A 26,242-nucleotide genomic window follows, 5' to 3' on the forward strand; every position below is an offset into this window, starting at 1 on the left:
TTTCAGAGTAAAAAAAAAACAAGCACCAGTCGAGCACTGGGATCGATGTATTCGACCTCCACGCCCCTCTAAACTTTAGCGCACGACCCCCTCACACCTACGCCCCCTCCACGGCACACCCCAGCCACGCCACGGCATCCACGCCCCTCCACGCCTCCACCACTGCCCCTCTATATATATATATATATATATACTTGAATAATGGAACTGCAAATACAATATCCTTATGTATCTCACTATTATATATATATATATAAATCGTGATCACGTGACCGACCAGGCTATCAGATGTTGTTACACGTCGCTGGTCACAATGCGCTTCACATTGTTTTAGCCTTCAAATGACGCCACCCCACTGGCTAAGTGAGCAGGCCAACAGAAGAAAGAGTGAGAGAAAGTTGTGGTGAAAGAGTACAGCAGTGATCGCTAGAGCTGGAGCCTCATGGAGTTTTAGGCGTTTTCACTCAATAAACACTCACAATGCCCGGGCTGGGAATCAAAACCGCGATCCTACGGCCGTGAGTCCACTGCCCTAACAACTGGGCCATTGCGCCTCCACATATATATATGTGTTTAATCCATCTGAGCATGAAGAATTAGACATTAATGATGATGACAATAAATTGAAGGCAATAACCATCAACATTTATTTGTCTAGTAATTGATAATATCAAGAACAAGAATGGGAGGAGGAGAAGGACGACGACGACGAGGAGGAGGAGGAGAAAGAGGAGAAGGAAGAGGATTTTTATCAAGCAAATAATTTTCCTTGAAATGAAATTCACAATTTATTAATTATTAACTTCCAAGCTGTAAATTTGAGTGAAAAAGACCAATTACACATCAGTGGGGCATTAATGGCATGAATCTATCCAGAAAATCATCAAGAACTACCCTATAAGTCATCAGATTACTCCACCATCCAAATTCTTTATCTGTTTGTTTATTTATCCAACTTTGGGCCATTTATCTGCCTATCTACTTCTGTTCTTGCAACTGTATCATCATGTCTGACCATTCTCCCAATCATGTTCCTTCCTATATGAAAGAAATAAGATGGGAGCCCCCTCTGTTTGATTGCTTGATCAGTTAGTAATTGCATCTTTATTTCACTTCAAATCACAGTCTGCCGCCGCCGCCGCCGCTGCCATCATCATCATCATCATCATCATCATCATCATCATCATCATCATCATCTTCTTCTTCTTCTTCTTCTTCTTCTTCTTCTCATCCTCCTCATCCTCATTCTCCTCATCCTCATCCTCCTCATCTTCATCCTCCTTCTTCTTCTTGGTGGTGGTTGTGGTATTAGTTGTCATCACCATCATCTTCCATTTCTTCTTTCATATCTTCTTCTTCTTCTTCTTCTTCTTCATCTCATCCTCCTCATCCTTCTCATCCTCATCCTCTTCATCCTCTTCATCCTCATCCTCCTCATCCTCCTTCTTCTTTGTGGTGGTTGTGGTATTAGTTGTCATCACCATCATCTTCCATTTCTTCTTTCATTTCTTCTTCTTCTTCTGATGCTGCTACTGTCGCTGCCCCCCCCCCCCCTTGTCCTCCCCCATTTTCCTTCAGTATTATCACTTACCAAACCAAAAAATAAACCGAGATGGTCATTACCATCAGTTTACTGAACAAAAAAAAAAAGCTTAGACAACAAAATGGAAAGAAAAATTAGCTTTCCTCAATTTCCATATGAAACTTGAATTCTTTATTTGGTTTTTAAAAAAAATTATCCTTCTAGCCATATTGGAGCTGTGCCACAATCTCCTAAGTGTCTTTTAACATATCTTCATATTTTTTTTGTATATCTGTGTGTGTGTGTGTGTAAGTGTGAACTAGGTTGTGATTGGATTTATCTTCCATTGTCATATTGCTTGAAAGAATGTATTTTCTCTTCTTATAGTATCATTATTAATATCGCTACTAAGGCGGCGAGCTGGCAGAATCGTTAGCATGCTGGGTGAAATGCTTAGCAGTATTTCATCTGCCACTACGTTCAGTGTTCAAATATATATTATTTTGTCTTGAGGGAGTCATTCTGTTTTAATGCCTAATTAATTAATTAATAAGACATTAAAACAGAATGTCTCTTCCCAGACACAATAAAATTTGCTTCAACACACGAATTCACTTAAAGAATCTGGCCAACCAAATACAAAAGCAAAACGTGTGTGTGTGTGTGTGTGTGTGTGTGTGTGTGTGTGTGTACGTATGGATGTATGTATATCCAGCCATCACTCTATCTTTCTTTGCTGTATATTGGTGTAATTCACATATGCATAGATATATATTACAGGCTTTGTAATAAGAAGGAAAGAAAAAAATAAAGGCTCGTAGTTTGACTTGGCAAAACAAACTTCAAAACAAAATACAAGAAATGGAAATACTCTGCCCTCTAACTGGAAAACTTGTTGCATGAAACTATACACTTTCACTACCTGAATCTCTTAGCCAATCCTCCTGAATTTGTTATACATGTCAAAGAAAGAGACAGATTGAATCACACACTTTTTCCCTTGACATCACTTCCTCCCTCTTTTCCAGTGCCTAACATCTCTCTTCAGGCTTCTTCCAGCTTTCTTCTACCAAATCCACTCACAAGGCTCTAGTCAGCCTGTAGCTATAATAGAAGACATTTGCCCAAGGTACCATACCTATTTTTTTACTACCCACAAGGGGCTAAACACAGATGGGACAAACAAGGACAGACAAACGATTTAAGTCGATTACATCGACTCCAGTACGTAACTGGTACTTAATTTATCGACACCAAAAGGATGAAAGGCAAAGTCGACCTCGGAAAAAATAAAATATGGAACGCTTCACGAATTTGCATGTCATACCAAGGTACCATACCATGAGACTGAGCCCAAAACCATGTAACCAAGAAGTGAACTTCTTAACTGCACAACCATGCCCACAACCAACACAGTGAGGATATTTGCTTTCCCTCCCCAAATCATCAGAATAATTAAAATGATATTAGTCATGGACTAATATTGATTTTTACCTCCCTGCATACATAATTATTGCAAATTTTTAAGACTTTTATTTATATTGTTAATTACTATTTTGTCACTCCTTAACTATTCTGCAAAAGATTTCTCTTTACATCAGCATAGAAAATAATCTTTGACAAGTGAGTGAGTCACTTTTCTGATTCAATCTCATCTATTTTGATAGTCATATATTTCAAGATATAATATACTATATATATATATATATATATATATATATATATATATATATATATATATCCAACCAATGTAAATGTAAATTACTTTAATGAATAAATAATATTTGCTTATAGATAATATATATATTTACATATGTTGTAGTAATGTAAAACCGATTGTTGTTTTCTGAAATAAGTGTTACGTGTTTGAATGACAGCATGTTGAGTTTAGTGAAATAAATGAGAAATTTATAGAAATGCTGTAGAGCAGTGTATTTGCAGTATGCTATGAATATATAATGAAAAGTGTGTGGCTTAGTGATTTGGGTGTTACAGTCACTGTCACAAGATCATGGCTTTGATTTCCAGACCAGGCAGTGCATTGAATTTTTGAGCAAGACACTTTATTTCACATTGTTTCAGTTAACTCAGCTGTAACAGACCAGCATCCTGTTCTAGAGGAATTTTGTGATTTTGGTCACACTTATACACTGTTGAAGAAGGCTCAGTAGACAAAGCGTCAAGCTCACAATCATGAGGTAGTGAGTTCGATTCCCAGACTAGGTAGTGTGTTGTGGTTCTTAAACAAGACACCTTATTTCATGATGCTCCAGTCTACTCAGCTGTAGAAATGAGTTGTGGCATCACTGGTGCCAAGCTGTATCAGCCTCTGCCTTTCCCTTGGACAACATCTGTGGTGTGGAGAAGGGAGGCTGGCATGCATCGGCAACTGCTGGTCTTCCATAAACAATCTTACCCAGAGTTGTACCTTGGAGATGCAATCTAGATGCGATCCCATGGTTACTCATGACCCAAAGGGGTCTTTACCCTTCTACACTATAGGGACTGAGTAGCCAGCCCTATGAATTCTAGGACTTGAGATGATATAAACCCATAGCTCTGGTGTCAATGAAGTAGCTCTTATGTAGTTATGTAGAAGTGTATAATAGTCCTTTTTATTATAGGCACAAGGCCTGAAATATTGGGGGAAGTGGATAGCCAATTACATCAACCCTGGTGCTCGATCCCAAAAGGGATGAAGGGCAAAGTCAACCTTGGCAGAATTTGAACTTAGAACATACAGATAGACAAACAGACAAAATGCTGCTAAACATTTTACTTGGCATGCTAATGATTCTGTCAGCTCACCGCATAATAATAATAATAATAATAAGAAGAAGAAGAAGAGAAGAAGAAGAAGAAGAATCCTTTCTACTAAATGCACAAGGCCTGAAATTTGGAGGAAGTTGATTACATCGACCCCAATACTCAACTGGTACTTATTTTATCGACCCCAGTACCCAACTGGTACTTATTTTATCAACCCCGAAAGAGTTGAAAAGTAAAGTTGACCACAAAGGAATTTGAACTCAGAACATACAGATGGACAAAATGCTGCTAAGCATTTAACCCAGCATGCTGACATTTCTGCCAGCATGTTGCCTAATGATGATAATAATAATAATAATAATAATAATAATAATTATTATTATTATTATTATTATTATTATTATTATTTATATTATTATTATTGTTAAGGTAACAAGGTAGCAATATCATTAGCATGCTGGGCAAGACGTTTGTCTTTACATTCTGAATCCAAATGCTGCAGAAGTCAACGTTGCCTTTCATCCTTTCATGTCTATGAAATAAGCTCCAGCTGAGAACTGGTGTCAAAGTGATTGACTAGCCTCTTCCCCCAAGCTTTTAGGCCTTGTGCCTATAACAGAAGTTATTGTTGTTGCTTTTGTTTCTTATGTATTCATTTTAGTTTCCAAAAGATGGAACTGGCTTCGTACAATCTATATATTAATCTGCTTGTCTAGTTAATTAGAGAAGTGGAGGTGGAGTGAGTGAGACGTGGAGTCAAAGTGAGTGAGAGGGGGAGAAATGCAAGTAGAGAAGAAAGAAGCGAGGAGTATAATAATACACTAAGGCCAAATGTGTCATGTGATTAGTTGAAGGGAGAGGTGAAGAGCGAAAGAAAAAGATGGTGAGAGAAAAGTGGGAGAGAGAAGTGTTAATGATGTGCCATAAGTTGAGGAGGGAAAGATGAAGAGAAAGAGAGAAATATAAAGTGCTTAGCAGAGGGAAATTTTAAAATCATATAATATATAATTGTGACTGGAAGTGAAATAACTGAGCAAAATTAAAATAAAAATCATCCTTTCTTTCTTAAATAGCTTCTCTTAATCTATTTTATTCTGTGGAATTTCCAGAGGTCCCACTAGTTCTGTGGAACTTCCATATGACCCACTAGTGGAATTTCCACAGGTCCCACTAGAACTTTTGAAGAGGATTAGTCCTTACAGTTCTATATTTAAGAGATGAGGAATTATGTACATAATTTACATTTGATGGATATTTGTCCTAATCTTGTTCGTTGTTAATACAACGTTTCAGCAGATATACCCTCCAGCCTCCTTCAGGCATCTTGGGGTCGAACTCGGAATCTTGGGGTTAGTAGCCTGCACTCTTAACCACTACGCCATATGCCTTAGGAATGAGAACTCTGGTTTGAAATTTCCCCAAGACACCTGATGAAGGCTGGAGGGTACATCAGCCGAAACATTGTGTTAACAACAAACAAGATGAGGACAAATATCCATTGAATGTAAATAATGTAAATAATGCAGTATTAGTCCTTAGCAGAAACAACAGCAAGCAAAACCTAACTCATGGGATCTCACATGTTGTGTGATGGGAGTTTCACCTTAAATATATATATACGTTTTAAACACATTTGTTTTACTTACTGCGTATTTCGTTTATAATAATTTATCTATATATCTATTATATCTTTTTAGTTTTATGCACACTTTTAAAATCCCTACTTTGCATTGGATCTCTGACTCACCCACCTTCTTCATTTTGATATAAATTTTGTGTCCTGCACCCCCCCCCCACCATCTCACCATCACATCTTGTCATAACATTTCATATTTATTTTACTTTAATGACGATGTATGTAATTGCCTTCATCATCATCATCATCATCATCATCATTATTATTATTGTTGTTGTTATTATCATTATCATCACCTTTATTTTATTATTATTATTATTATTATTATCATCATCATTATTATTATTATTATTATTATTATTGTTGTTATTATTATTATCATTATCATCACCACCTTTATTTTATTATTATTATTATTATTATTATCATCATCATTATTATTATTATTATTATTATTATTATTATTATTATTATCTTCTGTTTCATTACAGTCAGGAAGAGGCCGTTAAGATAGAGGATGAGCTGCTAACAGAATATGCTTTCAATGTTCCACAACTATTAGAGTTGGCAGGATATAGCTGTGCTGTGGCCATTACACAGGTGAAGCATTTCTCATATTGATTCAGACAGATTCTCAAATATGTTTAGATTCTTGCAATTTGTTTCTGTTATTGTTGTTGCTGCTGTTGCCGTTGTTGTTGTTTTACTACTCTACAAGATGTGCATGTGCGTGAGTGTGTGTGTGTGTGTGTGTGTGTGTATGTTTGCTGGTGTTAATTTTGTAGGACTGCATGTGTGTGTTTTATGATATTGTGTTCGCTTTATGGTACTGTTTGCATGTGTGTGTGTGTGTGTGAGTGTGTATGTGTGTGCATGTTTGTGTGCATGTGTGTGTGTGTGTGCGTGTGTGTGTGTGCATGTGTGTGTGTATGTGAGTTAGCATATTTATAGTACTGTTGTTTTTGAGGTACTGTGCATGTGTGTATATGTGTGTATTTTTCTCTGCTATTATTACTATACATGCATACACACACACACACACGCACACACACACGCACACACACGCACACACACGCACACACACATACACACACACAATAACAAATTCACAAAATCACAAAAATATATGAATTAATACATACAGAAATATGAAACAACATACTTATATACACAGGTGCTCTCTCACCCCTTTCTCTTGTTTTCCTTTGCCCTTTCCCTCCTGCTTCCCTCTTTCCCACCACTCTCTCTCTCTCTAACAAACATATCCATGCCAACATTTCTATCACTAATGGACAGCACTTACAAAATTGGTAAACAGCACACCGCCCATAATTTTTGGGAACTTTTATTTTTCATGCTCAGAATTGCCAAAGCATGGAATAAACAACCCATGCCAGTTGTTAACTGTCAGGACACTACATCCTTCACAAAATTCCATGCTTTCCAAAATTCACCAACACTGTTCCTGTTGTGTCTATACACCTTCGTTCTTCTTTATGACTTTTTTCATACTTCTTCGTTTTCTTGTGTTTTACTATGAGTACCATATATGTACTTTGAGCTGTATTTGCTGTTTTTATTTACTGGACTTATCACTTTTTGTTGCCTCTTTTCACCTTTTTTTTAACTCTTTCTTGACAAGTTGTTGTATGACTGAGCCAGGGGCTTATATTCCGGGTGTGCTAGGTATGCAGTGCACACCAATCGAAAATGGCAAATTCATTATAAATATTGACCTCATTCATTAATTTAATCACAAATCTCAACAGAAAACTTTGAAATTTGGTGGCATTGGCTGTAGCAACACACCCAACACAATAACCACCATATGTCAGTGGAATAAGCTCTATATACAATAAGCTTGTTACTTAAAGTGGAAAACTGACAGAATCATTAGCAGATCAGACAAAACGCTTAGCAGTTTTAATTCTTGCTCACCAAGATCATCTTTGCCTTTCATCCTTTCAGGATCAATAACATAAATACAGTTGAGTGCTAGGGTCAATGTAATCAATTATCTCCTTCCACCAAAATTTGCAGTTTTGTGTCTATAGTAGAAAGGGTAATTATTATTATTATTATTATTATTATTATTTATTATTATTATTATTATTATTATCATTATTATTGAGTGAGAGAGCAGTGCATTCCATCAAAGTGACACTGGGGTAAAATATACAAATCCCAGTATACTCATCATGACTACCCGTCTGATAAGGGTACACCAGGCACATGCATCACAAAGTTATGTGTGCAACACAGTGATCTCATATCAAGATAAACAGCGCATAACCTTGCAGGTGGGGCCCAGTTAGAATTTTCTTCTGGTCGAGTTGCCCATCCCACTCAAAAGGTCCTTGAATAAGGGTTGTTTAAGGATGTTGAACGAACCACCCATGTTTCCAAAGCTGAATTATCCAAACCTCCAAGAATTCCTTTCAACACACAGCTATGATGCTCCCCCACTACTTCTGCTTGTGATCAGAGATGCACATATCATCAGCCACTAAGAGACATGCTCAACTGGTTAAGTCAAACAACTAACAAGAAAATCTGTGGTATTGAGCAGAATATTTGCTGTAGCCCATCTTTTATACCAAGACAAAACAATGTACATGATAACACTTCCAACCAGTTAAGATCAGAAGCCACAAGAGCCACTGCCTGGTACTGCATTATCATTATTATTATTATTATTATTATTATTATTATTATTATTATTATTATTATTATTATTATTATTATTATTATTATTATTATTATTATTATTATTATTATTATTATAAGATGTATGAAGGTGATGAACTGGCAGAATCCTTAGCATGTTGGATAAAACGTTTAGCAGCATTTCTTCTGGCTCTTTCTATTCTGCATTCAAATCCTACAAATTAATCCTTCTAGGATCAATAAACTTAAGTATCAGTCAAATACTGGGTCAATATAATCAATAATCCTCTTTCCCTGAAATTACAGGCCTTGTGCTAAACTTAAAGAGAAATTATTACTATTATCACTAGTATTATTATTATTATTATTATTATTATTGAGTGAGAGAGCAGTTCATGCCATCAAAGTGACACTGGGGTAAAATATACGAAGCCCAATATACCCATCATGACTACCCGTCTGATAAAGGTACACCAGGCACATGCATCACAACCATATGTGCGCGACATGGTGATCTCATATCAAGGTAAACAGCACATGACCTTGCAGGTGGGGCCCAGTTAGAATTTTTTCAGATTGAGTAGCCCATCCCGCTCAAACGGTCCCTGAATAAGGGTTGTTTAAGGATGTTGAAAGAACCACCCATGTTTCCAGAGGTGAACTATTCAAACCCCAAAGAATCCCTCTCAACACATGGCTATGATGCTCCCCCACTACTTCTGCTCGTGATCAGAGATGCACATATCGTCAGCACTAAGGGACATGCTCAACTGGTTATGGTCAAACAACTGACAAGCAAATCTGTGGTATTGAGCAGAATATTTGCTGTAGCCCATCTTTTATACCAAGACAAAACAATGTACATGATAACACTTCCAATCAGTTAAGATCAGAAGCCATGAGAGCCACTGCCTGGTACTGCATCAGGGCAATTATTATTATTATTATTATTATTATTATTATTATTATTATTATTATTATTATTATTATTATTATTATTATTATTATTATTATTATTATTGTTGTTGTTGTTGTTGTTGTTATTATTATTATTATTGTTGTTATTATTATTATTATTATTATTATTATTATTATTATTATTATTATTATTATTATCTACTCAATACCTATGAAGGCACATGGCTTTATGGTTTGGGTTTTCAGCTCATGATCCTGAGGTTATGAGTTCAATTCCAGGTAGCACATTGTGTGCTTCTGCAAAACACTTTATTTCATATTCCTCCAGTTCACACAGTTGGCAAAAATGGGTTGCACATATATTTTAAAAGGCCAACATTGTCACATTGTGTCTCACACTGAACCTCTCTGACAACTACATTAAGGGTACATGCGTTTGTGACATGCACAGCTGCCTGCATGATAATTTCATGAGCTGGCTGTTCCATTTATAAGATCAACCGGAACACTCATCATCATTATAATCAACAGAGTGCCAGTTAAGTTAATATTCAGACATGCAGAAATGTTCAGCTACATAAAAAAAATATGGATTTCTAAAAGTTTCTGTTGAATTTAAAGTAATCTAAAGTAATCTACCATACTTAACAAAATTATCAAAATAATATTATGGGTATGTCTGTGCCGGTGGCATGTAGAAAATATTCATTACACTCTTGGAGTGGTTGGCATTAGGAAGGGCGTCCAGCCATAGAAATCAAGCTAAATCTGGAACCTGGTGCAGCTCTCTGGCGTTTTTACAAGTTCCGGTCAAACTGTCTATTCCATGCCAGCATGGAAAGCAGATGTTAAATGATGATGATTATGATCATCATCATCATCATCATCATATTGTCTTTTCCTCACCACCATTATTTCTATTTTTTTTTCTTAACGCTCTTTGAATTGTGTTGATAGAAATTTAATTATTGTCTAAAAATGTTAGTAAAACAAAATAAAGGAATCGGAATCACTTACATTTCTAAGCTATAAGCCAGCCCAGTCCTGTCTGAGCAGATTTATGCTGAGAGACATTCCAGTTGTGACCACCCTCTACAATCAACTAAATGCATTTCTGATTTTTTTTTTTTATTATTATTTTTTTGTAGACATTAGAATGTGATTTCAGGAATGTATGACTGCTATTTCTAACAGACCAAGAAAAATATAGTGGTTCTTCTATTGGTGTGTGGTTTACTCATAGTTATTTAGTTCAAGGCCATCATAACATTTTTTGACCATTTATCAAGATATATCTCTTAACCCATGAAAAGTTAGCAAGAAATGTAAAATGCTGTCTTTTATGTTTTACTTGTTTCAGTCATTAGACTGTGGCCATGCTGAGGTACAGACTTGAAGAATTTTTAGTCAGTACTTATTTTTTCTTCAGCCTGGTATTAATCTATCAGTCTCTTTTGTCGAACAGCTAAGTTATCAGAGCACAAACACACCAACACTGGCCATCAAGTGGTTATAGGAGACAAACATGAATACACACCCATACACACAAATGCACACACACACACACACATGCATATATATATATATATATATATATATATATATATAATTCTGTTATATAGTGTGATGATGGGGACTGCTATCTCTAAATAACACACACATATATATATACTTTATTGAAAAACAGCTACTTTTCGATAAACCATATTACTCTACCTTTGGTATTTGTGTACTTTTTTCCATCTTGTTTCACATTTATGTGCTTACTCTGATATATATATATATGTATATGTATGTATGTATGTATGTATGTATGTGTATGTATGTATGTACATACGTACAATGGCTTCTTCCAGTTTCTGTCTACCAAACCCACTCACAAAGTTTTATTTAATCCAGAACCATGTGGTTAGGAAGCAAGCTTCTTACCACACAGCCACACCTTTGCCTATAAAGAATGTAAAAAAAAATAGTAAAAAAAAAACATATAAGTACCAATTAAAATAATAAAAGTAAAAATAAACCATAAATACTAAGTGAGTAACAGAGAAAACCTGGTTGTCTGCAACAGTAATAGCAATAAACCAACTAAAAGCCTTTTACCATTGGAAAAAATTAAATAGCCATACAAACAGTTTATACAAGAAACTAAAAAGCATTAGTAACAACTAATGCTAATTTCTTACACAGGCAGAAGGCCAGAAATTTCTGTGAAGGATATAATTCAATGGTTCTTGATCATTTTTCGTTTATGGACTCCTCTGATCGTTGCTCTATTGTCATGGACCCCCCGTAGACATTTGGTGTTAAAAAACTAGATTTATAAATATGTCTGTCAAAATTCCTAATTTGTATTCCACACATTAATTTGTGTAGGTGGAACTAAGTAAAACATTAGAGAAAGAAATCTAGCTGTTTCTTCCAATAAATACATCCGAAACAAAATTTTGTCATGTACTCTTAATAAATTATTGTGGGTCCCCAATTTACTATTTTGCTTGCAAGGACCCTCCAAAATCTCATATGGAACCCCAGGGTTCATATGGATCCCAGTTAGAACCACTGATATAGTCACTTATAGCAACACTTGTACTTGACTGGTGATTTATCTTATGGAACCCAGAGAGAGTTAAAAGGCAAAGTTGATCACTGGAGAATTTGAACTTGAAATGTAAGGGGTTAGAAGTAACATAGTCAGACATGTTGTTCGATATCCTAATGCAGTGGTGGGCAATATGTGGCCCATGGGACATTCTAAAAAGTAGTCAAACCTGCCTGATGATGAGCCATGTCTCATGACGCTTGCTTCCTAGAAAAAGGTTGCCCATGCATGCTCTAATGATTCTACTAATTTAAGAGGAGAAGGTTAGTCAATACTATTGATGCAACTAGTTGATTAATGCTTTATATTACCAAACTTTATTATTATTATTATTATTATTATTATTATTATTATTATTATTATTGAGTGAGAGAGTGGTGCATGCCATCAAAGTGACACTGGAGTAAAATATATGAAGCCCAGTATACCCATCATGACTACCCGTCTGATAAGGGTACACCAGGAACATGCATCACAACCATATGTGCACAACATGATGAGCTCAAATCAAAATAAACAGTGCATGACCTTGCAGATGTGGCCCAGTAGCCCATCCCGCTCAAAAGGTCCCTGAATAAGGGTTGTTTAAGGATGTTGAATGAAACACCCATATTTCCAAAGGTGAATTATTCAAACCCCAAAGAATTCCTCTCAGCACATGATGTTCCCCCACTATTTCTACTCATGATCAGAGGTGCACATACTGTCAGCCACCAAGAGACCTGTTCAACTGGTTTAAGGTCAAGCAACTGACAAGCAAATCTGTGGTATCGAGCAGAATATTTGCTGTAACCCATCTTTTATACCAAGACAAAACATGTACATGATAATACTTCCAATCAGTAAAGATCAGAAGCCATGAAAGCCATTATTATTGTTATTATTAAGTTGGTAAGCTAGCTTTATTACCAAACTCAAAAGGATAAAAAGGTAAGATGACTTCAGCAGGATTTGAACTTGGAATGTAAAATGATATTTACAAATTAGTGCCAAAGCAATTTTTCCATAGCTTTAACACTACTTTAACATAACATGGTAAGTAGCTTGCTTACCAACTACATGGTTCCAGGTTCAGTCCCACTGCTTACCAACTACATGGTTCCAGGTTCAGTCCCACCTTGGGCAAGTGTCTTCTACTATAGCCTTGGGCCAACCAAAACCTTGTGAGTGGATTTGGTAGACGGAAACTGAAAGAAGCCCATTGTATATATGTATATGTATATATATGTGTGTGTGTGTGTTTGTGTGTCTGTGTTTGTCCTCCCCCCTCCAACATTGCTTGGACAACCGATGCTGGCATGTTTACATCCCCGTAACTTAGCAGTTTGGCAAAAGGGACCAAGAGAATAAGTACAAGGCTTACAAAGAATAAGTCCTGGGGTTGATTTGCTCAACTAAAGGTGGTGCTCCAGGATGGCCACAGTCAAATGACTGAAACAAGTAAAAGAGTAAAAGAGTATACAGCAACTGATATCAGAGTCAAAAAAGCTATATGACAACTAACACATAAATAAAAAGTCTAAATACGAATAATAAAAAACTTAAATAGACAAGTAAAAAAGCTTATATAAACACCAAGTACAAAAAATACAATGCTTTATAATTACAAAGACAGTAATAGATTATTATTGGGCAAAAAAAAGACAGAAGAGATTTGCAAAGTGTATTGTTTTTCCTGATTTTGGGATGACAAAAAAGCTGATGATTCATGAAGTCCATAATTCCTTATTGAGAACATGGTAGAAGAAATTTACAGAATCAGTCCATTTGTCTGTCTCTCTATTTGTATATCTATCTATTTATCTATCTATATATCTACCTATCTATCTCTTCTTCCTCTCTCTCTCTCTCTCTCTCTCTCTCTATATATATATATATATATATATATATATGTATGTATGTATATGTATGTATGTGTGTGTGTGTACACAGATAACATTATAATATAATAATATAGATAATATATTAGATAATATATTTATAATGTATATGTGTGTGTGTGTGTAAAATATAACATGTCACACACACACACATATATTTATATATATAACATATGTATACAATACATAATATACATACATACATATATACATATAATGATATATTTGACTTGCTAAGATTTATATTTCTAATAACAGATGACTTTTTAATGAAATCTCGAAAGCAAAGATGAAAATAAACATACTAAGAAGCGTCATTTAGACTACATGAGATATTTATATTGGCCAAAGCTTGTAGTAGCTCTAATCTTGTTCAAAACACACTAATATAAGCACACGGACTCTTTTACTCTCTTTTACTTGTTTCAGTCATTTGACTGCGGCCATGCTGGAGCACCGCCTTTAGTTGAGCAAATCGACCCCGGGACTTATTCTTTGTAAGCCCAGTACTTATTCTATCTGTCTCTTTTGCCGAACCGCTAAGTGACAGGGACGTAAATACACCAGCATCGGTTGTCAAGCAATGCTAGGGGGACAAACACAGACACACAAACACACTCACACATACATATATATATATATATATATATACGACAGGCTTCTTTCAGTTTCCGTCTACCAAATCCACTCACAAGGCATTGGTCGGCCCGGGGCTATAGCAGAAGACACTTGCCCAAGATGCCACACAGTGGGACTGAACCTGGAACCATGTGGTTGGTTAGCAAGCTACTTACCACACAGCCACTCCTGCACCTATGCACATACAGATTTCATACATATGTGTGTGTGCGTGTGTGTATAAATGTATGTGTTTTTTCAATGTGTACAAATAACATGGAAAAATAAATAAATAGTTACCAGGGTAGCAAAAATTCACATAAGCGCCAAGGATGTTACAGTCTACTTATAAAGGTAGATGTTACAGGGTTTAGTAAAATCCTTTTGTATAACATAGATAAATTAAGAAATGGAGTTAAACACAGATGTTATTCAAATCTTTATACTTCCTATGTTTTGAAGAAAAAATTGGTATGATTCCTGAGGGAATAAAATGATATAAAACAGTGTAATCATCTCGTTAGGGAGAAAAGAGAAACAAAACACATCAATAAGCCATTTTAACTGAATGTGATTACCACGTATATGATGAAGGGAACGCTGGCAAGTTATTTTTTAAAAAAAGCCATTAATATATTTAACGTCAAAGGTAATTTAGAGAAACAGAAGGAGGAGAAAGAAAGAAATTAACAGAAAATTAAGAGTGGAGAAATATAGTGTGAAAATAAAGTGAAAATAAGTGAAATGAATGAAAATAAAGCTTAAAGGCATGTAAATAAATATATGTAGCAAAAATGAAATGTAAGAAGACAGTCAAAAGTCAAATTTTATAGATTGGTAGAAACTACTTATAGGAACTAAAGGTATAGGTGCAGGAGTGGCTGTGTGGTAAGTAGCTTGCTAACCAACCACATGGTTCCGGGTTCAGTCCCACTGCGTGGCATCTTGGGCAAGTGTCTTCTGCTATAGCCCCGGGCCGACCAATGCCTTGTGAGTGGATTTGGTAGATGGAAACTGAAATAAGCCTGTCATATATATGTATATATATATAAGTGTGTGTGTATATGTTTGTGTGTCTGTGTTTGTCCCCCTAGCATTGCTTGACAACCGATGCTGGTGTGTTTACGTCCCCGTCACTTAGCGGTTCGGCAAAAGAGACCGATAGAATAAGTACTGGGCTTACAAAGAATAAGTCCCGGGGTCGATTTGCTCGACTAAAGGCGGTGCTCCAGCATGGCCGCAGTCAAATGACTGAAACAAGTAAAAGAGTAAATGTTTGCAACAATAAACACGCTCTTTAATGGTGTATACAAGAGAATTCTCCTATGGGCCAGGGACTTTCCCTGTCTTTATAGCCTTAATTGCTTTATCTACCAAGGTACTGTCTATTTGGATAGCTGGTACCTCTGTTGGGTCAACATTCAGCAAACTCTCTTTCTCCCATTCATTCTCTTTATTTAGCAACCTTTCATAGTAGCATATCCAAGTCTCTCTCTTTGCAGCCTCATTAAATGCAGGTGAGCCATGCAGACACATTTCTCCCCTATGACATCGCGATTCTCTCTCACACACTGTCTTGCAAAACAAAATACTTCAAGTCTTTGGTCCTCATGATGCAGAACATTGGCAAATTTTTTCTTATTTGCTGCCCCTCTAGCTAAGTAAACTTGTCTCCTAGCTTCCCTTCAGGCAATCTGATACAATTCTCTGCTACCACCGTTCTTCCAATACTTCCAAGTATGTTTCTTTTCCCTAATGGCCCTGTCAACTACATTGTTCCACCACCACATTACCTTGGGTCGAGAGGGGACTTTCCACCATCCCCAAATCTGCTCAGTAGCCCTCAACAGGTTGTCCCGTAGGAAACTCCAGTTGTCTTCCAACATCATGTGATGCTATATCCTCCTCTATTTCGTATTTTGTGTATATATATATATATATATATATATATATATATATATATATATGTATGTGTGTGGGGGGTATGTATAGATAAATATATGTACGTATATAAATATAAATATAAATATATATATATGTGTGTGTGTGTGTGTATGCATATGTATGTGTGTGTGTGCATGTATGTATATATATATATATATATATATATGAGGTAATGGTGTCAAGAAGACCCAAAGGTATCGAGTAAAGCTGAGTAAGTGCTATAGACAGACTATAGTTAAGCTCCAGGTTTGGTGATTATGCGAATGAGGAGTCCAACGTAGGTCATATACCAGCATGCGTATATATATAAAAATTGACAGAATGAGATAAAAATCCAAGGCTGTGAAAGATTTCCAAACATTTATAAATAGGTCTTAAATCTTTCACAGCCTTGGATTTTTATATCATTCTGTTAATATCATCATCATCATCATCATCATTTAACGTCTGCTTTCCATGCTAGCATGGGCTGGACGATTTGACTGAGGTCTGGCAACCAGATGGCTACACTAGACTAGTCTGATCTGGCAGAGTTTCTACAGCTGGATGCTCTTCCTAACGCCAACCACTCCAAGTGTGTAGTGGGTGCTTTTACGTGCCACTGGCACGAGGGCCAGTAGGTGCTATTGGCAACGGCCACACTCAAATCGTGCTTTTTATGTGCCACCTGCACAGGAGCCAGTCCAGCGGCACTGACAATGACCTCGCTCGAATGTTTTTTACACATGTCACCAGCACAGGTGCTAGTAAGGTGACGCAGGAAACGATCACGCTCAAATGGTGTCTTTACGTGCCATCAGCATGGAGACCAGATATATATATATATGTATATATATATATATCGTGACGCATATTTGCCATTTGAATATGGCTAACCTCTAAGGGTGGATGCTACTGTAGTTTGTAGCCCCAGGAAGATATCTCCTCCAGCTGGCTATAGACACACTATCTGTGTCCTCTCAGTATTTGTGAAGAGTATTGTGAAGAGTATTTGTGAAGAGAACACAGATACTGAGAGGACACAGATACTGAGAGGACACAGATATTGTGTCTATAGCCAGCTGGAGGAGATATCTTCCTGGGGCTACAAACTACAGTAGCATCCACCCTTAGGGGTTAGCCATATTCAAATGGCAAATATGCGTCACGATGTGTTACCGCTACTGTTTATAACTCGCTCTGAGATTTATCATATATATATATATATATATATATATATATATATATATATATTAATCAATAAACTTCCAACCTTGTCTTATTTTCACGTTTTCATTATTTACAATTTTTACAATTTCACAATATTGTAATAGAATATTATATATTTATTGTGATAAAACTCAAACTTTCATGCATTATGTAATCATCAGGTTTATGGAGTAGTGGTAACAGTCGTGTTCCACCTCTACTACATAAACTTGATTATAGAAAGGGCATCCAGCTGTCAAAACTACATTAAAACAAACAGCAAATCTTGGCGTAGTCTTCTGGCTCACCAGCTTCTGTCAAAACATCAAGCCCATGCCAGCATGGAAAATGGACTTTGAATGATGATGATGATTATGATGATGATGATGATGATGATGATGATGATGATGATGATGATGATGATTATGATGATGACGATGACGACGACGATGATGATGATGATGATGAACAACACACTAATGTAGATATGAATATGTACTTGTATACTCTTTTACTTATTTCAGTCGTTTGACTGCAGCCATGCTGGAGCACTGCTTTTAGTCAAGCAAATCGGCCCCAGGACTTATTCTTGTAAGCCTAGTAATTATTCTATCAGTCTCTTTTGCCGAACTGCTAAGTTACGGGGATGTAAACACACCAGCATCGGTTGTCAAGCGATGCTGGGGGGACAAACACAGACACACAAACATACACACATATATATACACATATACATATATACGACGGGCTTCTTTCAGTTTCTGTCTACCAAATCCACTCACAAGGCTTTGGTCGGCTCAAGGCTATAGTAGAAGATACTTGCCCAAGGTGCCATGCAGTGGGACTGAACTCGGAACCATGTGGTTGGTAAGCAAGCTACTTACCACACAGCCACTCTGCACCTATATGTAAATGTTTATTTACAGTTTTTACTTTTGAGAAATTTTAAGAATACCAGCAGAGTGTTTACTGACAGGAGAAACTTTGTCTGAAGGCTTATTTAACCATCAAAGAAAATTTTTTGCCTTCATGTTTATATAGGAAAAAATATTGAAAGTTTATGAACAGAAGGTGTACTGGAACTGTGAGACTATAGTCCTAGATAAATTTCTGAATAAAAGTTGCTTTTATTTTTTATGAGGAAAAATCTGAGGAATAAGTCTCGGTATAAGGTAAATATAGATAGTAAGGGAAGACCAGCAGGGTGTTAAAAAGGAAAAAATAGAAAAAAATGGAAAATAATAGAGGCAAATACAATTAGAGGTGAAAGAAAAATCAATAAGTTGCAAAGTATACAAGGTACTACCAAAAAGTTCCACGATTAGTTATGTTGAATAAAAAATAACTTATCTACCTAATCATCTTTGAAATAGTCACCTTGCACAGCAATACACCAGTCTCAGCATTCCTGTCACTTTTGGAATCCATCCTGGGAGTCGTTTTCTGTGAGTCGCGGATTTTCTGTGATTTGCTCTTGATCTTGACAACGGTGTCGAAACAGCAACCTTTGAACTGCATTTTCTTCTTGGGGAAGAGATGGAAGTTTGCTGGTGCTAATTCTGGTGAATAGGGTGGGTGTGGAAGTGATACCATGTTGGTTTTGGAGAGAAACTCACAAATGAAGAGAGCTCACTGACAGGATGCATTGTCATCATGAAGAGTCCAATTCTTCATGCTCCACAGATCCACTCACTTTCACTGAATGTCTTCCCTTAACCCTTTCAATTCCAACCCAGCTGAAACCGCCTCTGGTTGTGTAGTACAAATGTCTTGTTTTCATATAAGTTTTGAATTAAAATCTTCTACCAAACCTTAGTCGCAACTATGTTCCTTACACCAGCTGAATGATAACTAAGTTATTTTACTAAATTCTTTGTTAATTTAAAATTAATTGAAAGAAACACAGAGCATCTCAAAATAAATATGGTAACGAAAGGGTTAAAATGGACTGTATTTCACTACAGCTGTTTTAGATGTGTTTTTTATTGATGAACAAAAGTGTTACATCATGCAAAAAACCGTTTTCATCAGGTGAATACAGGTCAGATTTATACGTTTTGAACATACTCTCTCTTTTACTCTTTCACTTGTTTCAGTCATTTGACTGCGGCCATGCTGGAGCACCGCCTTTACTCGAGCAAATCGACCCCGGGACTTATTCTTTGTAAGCCAAGTACTTATTCTATCGGTCTCTTTTTGCTGAACCGCTATGTGACGGGACGTAAACACACCAGCATCGGTTGTCAAGCGATGGTGGGGGGACAAACACAGACACACAAACATATACACACACACATACATATATATATACATTCAGTTTCCGTCTACCAAATCTACTCACAAGGCATTAGTCGGCCCAAGGCTATAGCAGAAGACACTTGCCCAAGATGCCACGCAGTGGAACTGAACCCGGAACCATGTGGTTGGTAAGCAAGCTACTTACCACACAGCCACTCCTGCGCTTAGTTGCCATTTGTGAATGCTTTCACAACTGGAGTACAAATCTGTGTTTACTTTAGTAACTAAGAATTTCTCCTTAAATACTGTTTGTACACGATAGCACAATCATCGACCTGGCTTTGGTGCTTTACTATATAAGTACATGATTCTCCTGAATCCTGGAAATTTTATACACACACACAATGAATTCCTTTCAGTTTCCATCTACCAAATCCCACTCACAAGTATTTGGTGAGCATGGGTCTATAATAGAAAACACTTGCCAAAGGTATCATGCAGTGAGACTGAACCTAAAACAATGTGGTTAGGAAACAAATTTTTTAACCACGTGGTCCCACTTGCACCTATTTGTGTACGTAATTTAATTATAATGTGTATGTTTGTGCACTTGTTATTTGTATGTGTTTGAGGCGCAATGGCCCAGTGGTTAGTGCAGCGGACTTGCGGTCATAGGATCGCGGTTTCGATTCCCAGACCGGGCGTTGTGAGTGTTTATTGAGCGAAAACACCTAAAAGCTCCACGAGGCTCCAGCAGGGGATGGTGGTGATCCCTGCTGTACTCTTTCACCACAACTTTCTCTCCCTCTTACTTCTTGTTTCTGTTGTACCTGTATTTCAAGGGGCTGGCCTTGTTACTCTCTGTGTCATGCTGAATATCCCCGAGAACTACGTTAAGGGTGCACGTGTCTGTGGAGTACTCAGCCACTTACACGTTAATTTCACGAGCAGGCTGTTCCGTTGATTCGGATCAACTGGAACCCTCATCATCGTAACCAACGGAGTGCTTCCATCCATTTGTATGTGTTTGTTTATGATATGTTCCTTGCATGTACAAATCAAATCAAGGGGGAGATATATTAAAATTATAAAGCTCGACATTTCTGCACATGTGTGTGTATGTGTGTGTATTGTCTGTGTTTGTATACGCTTCTATCTATGTATATGATCATGTGTATGTGTATTCTAACATTATACATATTTATATAATCATTTGTATGAAATTCAGCTGTTATATCCACTCATGAGGCTGCATAGAATAATTTGTAAATTCAGATAAGATCATGAGGAAACACGAATACTAATGTTTCCAAGTAAGACTATCTTCTGAGGGCTAAAATGTTAATGCTTTGGATGGCATTAAACAAATAGATTTCAAGAATGCACTAAAAGAGGAAAAAAGCCATTTTCTCAGTCTCTCCTACACATTAAATTTTTTTTCCCTATAACAAGTGGTGATGTTCAGATGTCAGTTTTATGACTCCCTATGGCATGACATCTTATTAGCAGACTTTTTAAAATTAATTTTGCTGATTCATACTATTATTTATTCCTTTCGTATTTAATATTTGCTATATATCATATTCATTCATGTACAATATGTACTTGTGTGTATGGCCAATGAAATTGCAGAAAAGATCTATTACTTATGTCTAATATGCTCTAAATTTTTTTTTTTTAATATAATGATATATGAAGAAAAGTATGTTTTATTCTGATTGCTATATAAAATATACAGCTGCTTAAATTCCTGCATATTAAACAAAGTAAAAAGTAAATTTAAAACTAAACTTTGACTCACTGAACTATACTGATGTATGCTGTAAAAGTGCATCTGCCAGCTGTCAAATCAATATCATGAAAATCACTTGATCATATTATTTCGTGATAAAGTCTGTATTGAAAAGGGCCAGGTTGTCACTCATTAAGGAGTGTACTATACTTTGTCTAATTATTTTAAGTGCCTTTGTTGTCATAGAAAGATGTAGACACCCACATGGCTCTCCTACCCTTTGATCTTTCACATCCAGGTTAAGACACCTGGAGAAGAAAGAGAGACAGAAAGAGCTGTATCAACTCTCATCTGATACTCCTTTTGCTGCTAAGTTGACTTGGATATAGTGAACTGGAGAGCCTTGCTCAAGGATAAAATGTACCAACTAGTCTAGTAATTGAACCTATGACATTAAGATCATGAGCCATGCAACATAACCACCAAGTCACACTCCTTCCCAAGGAAGATACTATCCTCAGTAAATGGTTTATAATTTTCAAGCCTCAAGAGTACAAGATCTGATCAATAAATATCCGGACTGTTGCTTAGTAATGAAGCTAAAGCACACAGAGTAAAGTTGTTGGGCAGAGATTGACCTTGAACATTGCTGTGTATGTGCACTAAGTTTTAACGTTCTAGCATATTTCTGCTGTCTACAGCAGTGCTTGGAAGGAAGGTGTGTAGCATGGGATCATCACATTGACCATGACAGAGAAAGTTGTCATGACAATACCTGCTAAGAGGCCTACACAAAGTTGCAGAAGGTGTATGGAGAGGAGTGTATGAGCTGCACACAAGTGTACTAGTCATACAGACGTTTCCAAAATGGCCCAAAAAATTCAATATTGACGAACGTTCTGGGAAACCCACAACCAGCAGAACTGAGAGAAAATTCACCGATATGCATTCATCAATGAGGGGAAATCATTGAATCCCCATCCATGACTTATCAGAGGATGTGCTGATTAGTTATGGTTCAGTTCAGTCCATTATCAATACTTGGGTATGAGACTCGTATCTGCCAAGTTTGTGCCCAAACTGCTTTCAGCTGACCAAAAAGACACTCGGATTTCAGTTGCACAAGATCTCCTTGATTGTGTCGAGAATGATGAAAACCTTTTGAAAACTTTGTGTATGCCTCTGAGTAGGTATTACCAAGCTTTTGGCAAAATTTGATGCAGATTCTCTGCTCAAATTTCTCTGTCATGGTCAATGCAACAATCACATGCTACACACCTTCCTTCAAAACACTGCTGTAAACAGCGGAAGTGAGCTAGAACATTAAAACTTAGTGTGCATGCACAACAGAGTTCAAGGGCAATCTGTGCCAAGCAGCTTCACTCTGCATGCTTAAGCTTTGTTACTATGGCAACAGTCCAGGTACTTAATGATCAGACCACGTATTTAGTTAGCCATTGCTTTATGTATTACTACTTAGTTAAGCCCTTTACTCTCTATGGAGTATAGGTCATCAACTACTTTTCTCCACTGTTCTGGACCCTAGGATGCCTTTTCTTATTCCAGGTCTTGTTGGTTTTGAATTAGCATCAGTGCTTCTGCAACTTGGCTTTTTCTTTCTTTTTTTCTTTTGGCACCCTACACAAACCCATTTTTAGCTCTAAGAAGTTGAGGTCCATATGAATCTTGCTTCTATCCTTTGACCTGTCCAGTATGGAGGGCCTACTATGAGCTTGTGCTCCACTGGCATAGCTGTCAGGGTCATTGAAACACACAAACCACCATCCAGCAACAAGGACTTGTTCTTGTGGTGGATTGATTCATATATTGTCAACATGTATTTGCTGAAAGCTGGAACTTGGCACTGAGTTAATAAAGCAGTAAACATGAAGTTTATTGCTGAAGAAAATCATATTTACTTAAAAATCAGTACCAGTACTGGTATACAAAACCTTGAAACTTACTTACAGCAGCTGAAGCTAGTACTTAATTGACTATCTCTCTACAGTCACAACAGATACAGCTCTACCAACACAGACTAAGGCAAGACTTTACAGGTACAGATCAGATGGACCATGGTCCATGCTTCAACATTCCATAGTGAATATATTGAATTGGTTCCCAGTTCGTTAATGTAGATCTAGTGAAAGAATTTTAACTGGACACTGAAAGATTATAAAACATTTGTCAGTTATAATTTGCATCATTTGTCACAATTATAAACTGCACCTATCTATATCTAAGTGCCTTTGTCCAGTTCCTGGAATAACTGGGCTGACAGTTATTTTAGATGAGTTTTTTATTGATGAACAAAAGTGTTACATCATGCAAAAAAAAACGTTTTCATCAGGTGAATACAGGTCAGAATTATACATTTTGAACATAGTTGCCATTTGTGAATGCTTTCACAACTGGAGTACAAATCTGTATTTACTTTAGTAACTAAGTATTAAGGCCATGAGACTTAATGATGCTTCAACATTTCAAAGTGAATATATTGAATTGGTTCCCAGTTCATTAATGTAGATCCAGTGAAAGTATTTTAACTGGACACAGAAAGATTATAAAACATTTGTCAGTTATAATTTGCGTCATTTGTCGCAATTATAAACTGCACCTATCTTGGAGCTTATCTATAATGGCATATCTATATCTAAGTGTCTTTGTCCAGATCCTGGAATAACTGGGCTGACAGCTTTCTTGTCCACTGATCCTGCTTGCAGTTTCAAAATAGCATAAGGCACAAGCTTAACTGTGTGGTTAAAAAATTTGCTCCACAACCACGTGATTTGTGGTTTCAATCCCACTGTCTGGTACCTTCAATAAGTATCTTCAACTATAGCTTGGGCTAACCAAAGCCTTGTTAATGGATTTGGTGAATGGAAACTGAAAGAAGCTTATCATATGTATGTACATTAGTATGTGTGCTCGAAAGCACATGTGTATGTTTGATTCTGCTTTCTTGTCTTGGTTTAATGTGAGTGTTGTAAACGAGTCTCACCATCATACAAATGTTGTTAGTTGTTTCCACTCTTTCATGAAAATATGTCCTGTCATGAGGAAATATCACATTTCTTACAAACAACTGAGAGTTGGCAGTAGGAAGGGTATCCAGCCATAGACAATCTGCCTCAACAAATTCTGTCAGACCTGCACAAGCATGAAAACTTTTAGGGCATTTAAATGATAATAATGAAATTCCTAATGTGGGCATAAAAGCTTAATGAATTGTCTGAGTTTAATTAAAACCTTCATTAATCCATTTTTGATGAAGCTCGCTGCTTATGTTTCCAAATCAAATTTTAAAACAATCAAGAATTTACAAGGATTTAGTAAAGTAAATTTGGCATTACCAAGCTGCTTTCTGGAAGATAATTTACTAAAATATTCTCGAAAATATAATTATGACAGACAGCTTTAATTTAAGAATGAACACTTTAAAACAGAGTTTTGTATCATGGAACTAGAATCAGTCTCCTGCAGGTTAGTAATAAAAGAGTTAGTTATGTTTGTCAAAAACCCAGGTTGATATCATTGTTTGAATCATCATCATCATTGCCATCATCAGCAGCATCGTCATCATCATCATCATCATCATTGTCACCGTTATCATTTTATCATTCACTTTTCCTTGCTTGCATGAGTCAGCCTTCTTGTCACAAACCTGAATGCACCCTTGTTTTCCACCATGTTTTCCACCATGATCCGGACATGCAAGATTGGAAATGAATGACAATGTTTGTATGAGAGTAGCAGTCATTTACAACCATTACACGATAACAAGATTAGGAATACTAATGTTGGATTCTCCCATCAATTTCAACATATAAGGGTCTGTCAGCTTTTATTATTTTTGGGGGGCTTTTTTGCTTTTGTTTTAGTTTTATGTCTCTCATGAGACCTTAATCCAGCTGTTGTCTAATCCACTATGTCTAATCCACAGATTAAACATAAGAAAGGTTGTTATAGAAAGTGACTGGCATGTTGCTTTTGTTTTAGTTTTATGTCTCTCATGAGACCTTAATCCAGCTGTTGTCTAATCCACTATGTCTAATCCACAGATTAAACATAAGAAAAGTTGTTATAGAAAGTGACTGGCATGTTTGTTCAAAACTTGTTTAAGCTCTCAGTTCTTTAAGATGATCCAGATGGCCCAATTCATAGCTCATTGTGGTTTGTGGCAAGTTAATCTCCATTCATTGTGATTCAAGGCAGTTTTGTATTTTCTTTTAGTTTCTCTCTGCCAAAACAGCTCACAAGTCTTTGATCAGTTCGGGTCTATATTAGAACAACACATGACTACAGTACCACAGAATGGGATTGAATCCATAACCGCACGGTTGGGAAGCAAGCTTCTTAACCACACACTCATACCTGTATCTGAATAAGAGCCATTAATTCTTATAGACAATAAACTGGTAGCTTTCCTACCAATTTGGCCTCCTTTCAATTTCAAAATAGAATTAGAAAGGGAAACACAGTTAAATAATTCACCATTTCCTTTCTATTACAAAAGAAAGAATCATCT

The 26,242-nt window shown here is 36.5% G+C and overlaps 1 protein-coding gene across 2 annotated transcripts in view; it reads left to right on the forward strand.

Annotated features, from left to right (window-relative positions):
* Positions 1–6,403: 6,403 nt before the first annotated feature.
* LOC115219986 (NAD(P)H-hydrate epimerase-like) overlaps positions 6,404–26,242 on the forward strand; it is a 48,941-nt gene continuing 29,102 nt past the window's right edge. For both annotated transcript variants that reach the window (XM_036509574.1, XM_029790287.2), the window contains exon 1: positions 6,404–6,527. The gene's annotated coding sequence lies outside the window, so the exon portion shown is untranslated. The remainder of the gene's footprint in view (positions 6,528–26,242) is intronic.

The sequence above is a fragment of the Octopus sinensis genome, linkage group LG15, assembly GCF_006345805.1.
Source record: "Octopus sinensis linkage group LG15, ASM634580v1, whole genome shotgun sequence".
NCBI lineage: Eukaryota > Metazoa > Mollusca > Cephalopoda > Octopoda > Octopodidae > Octopus > Octopus sinensis.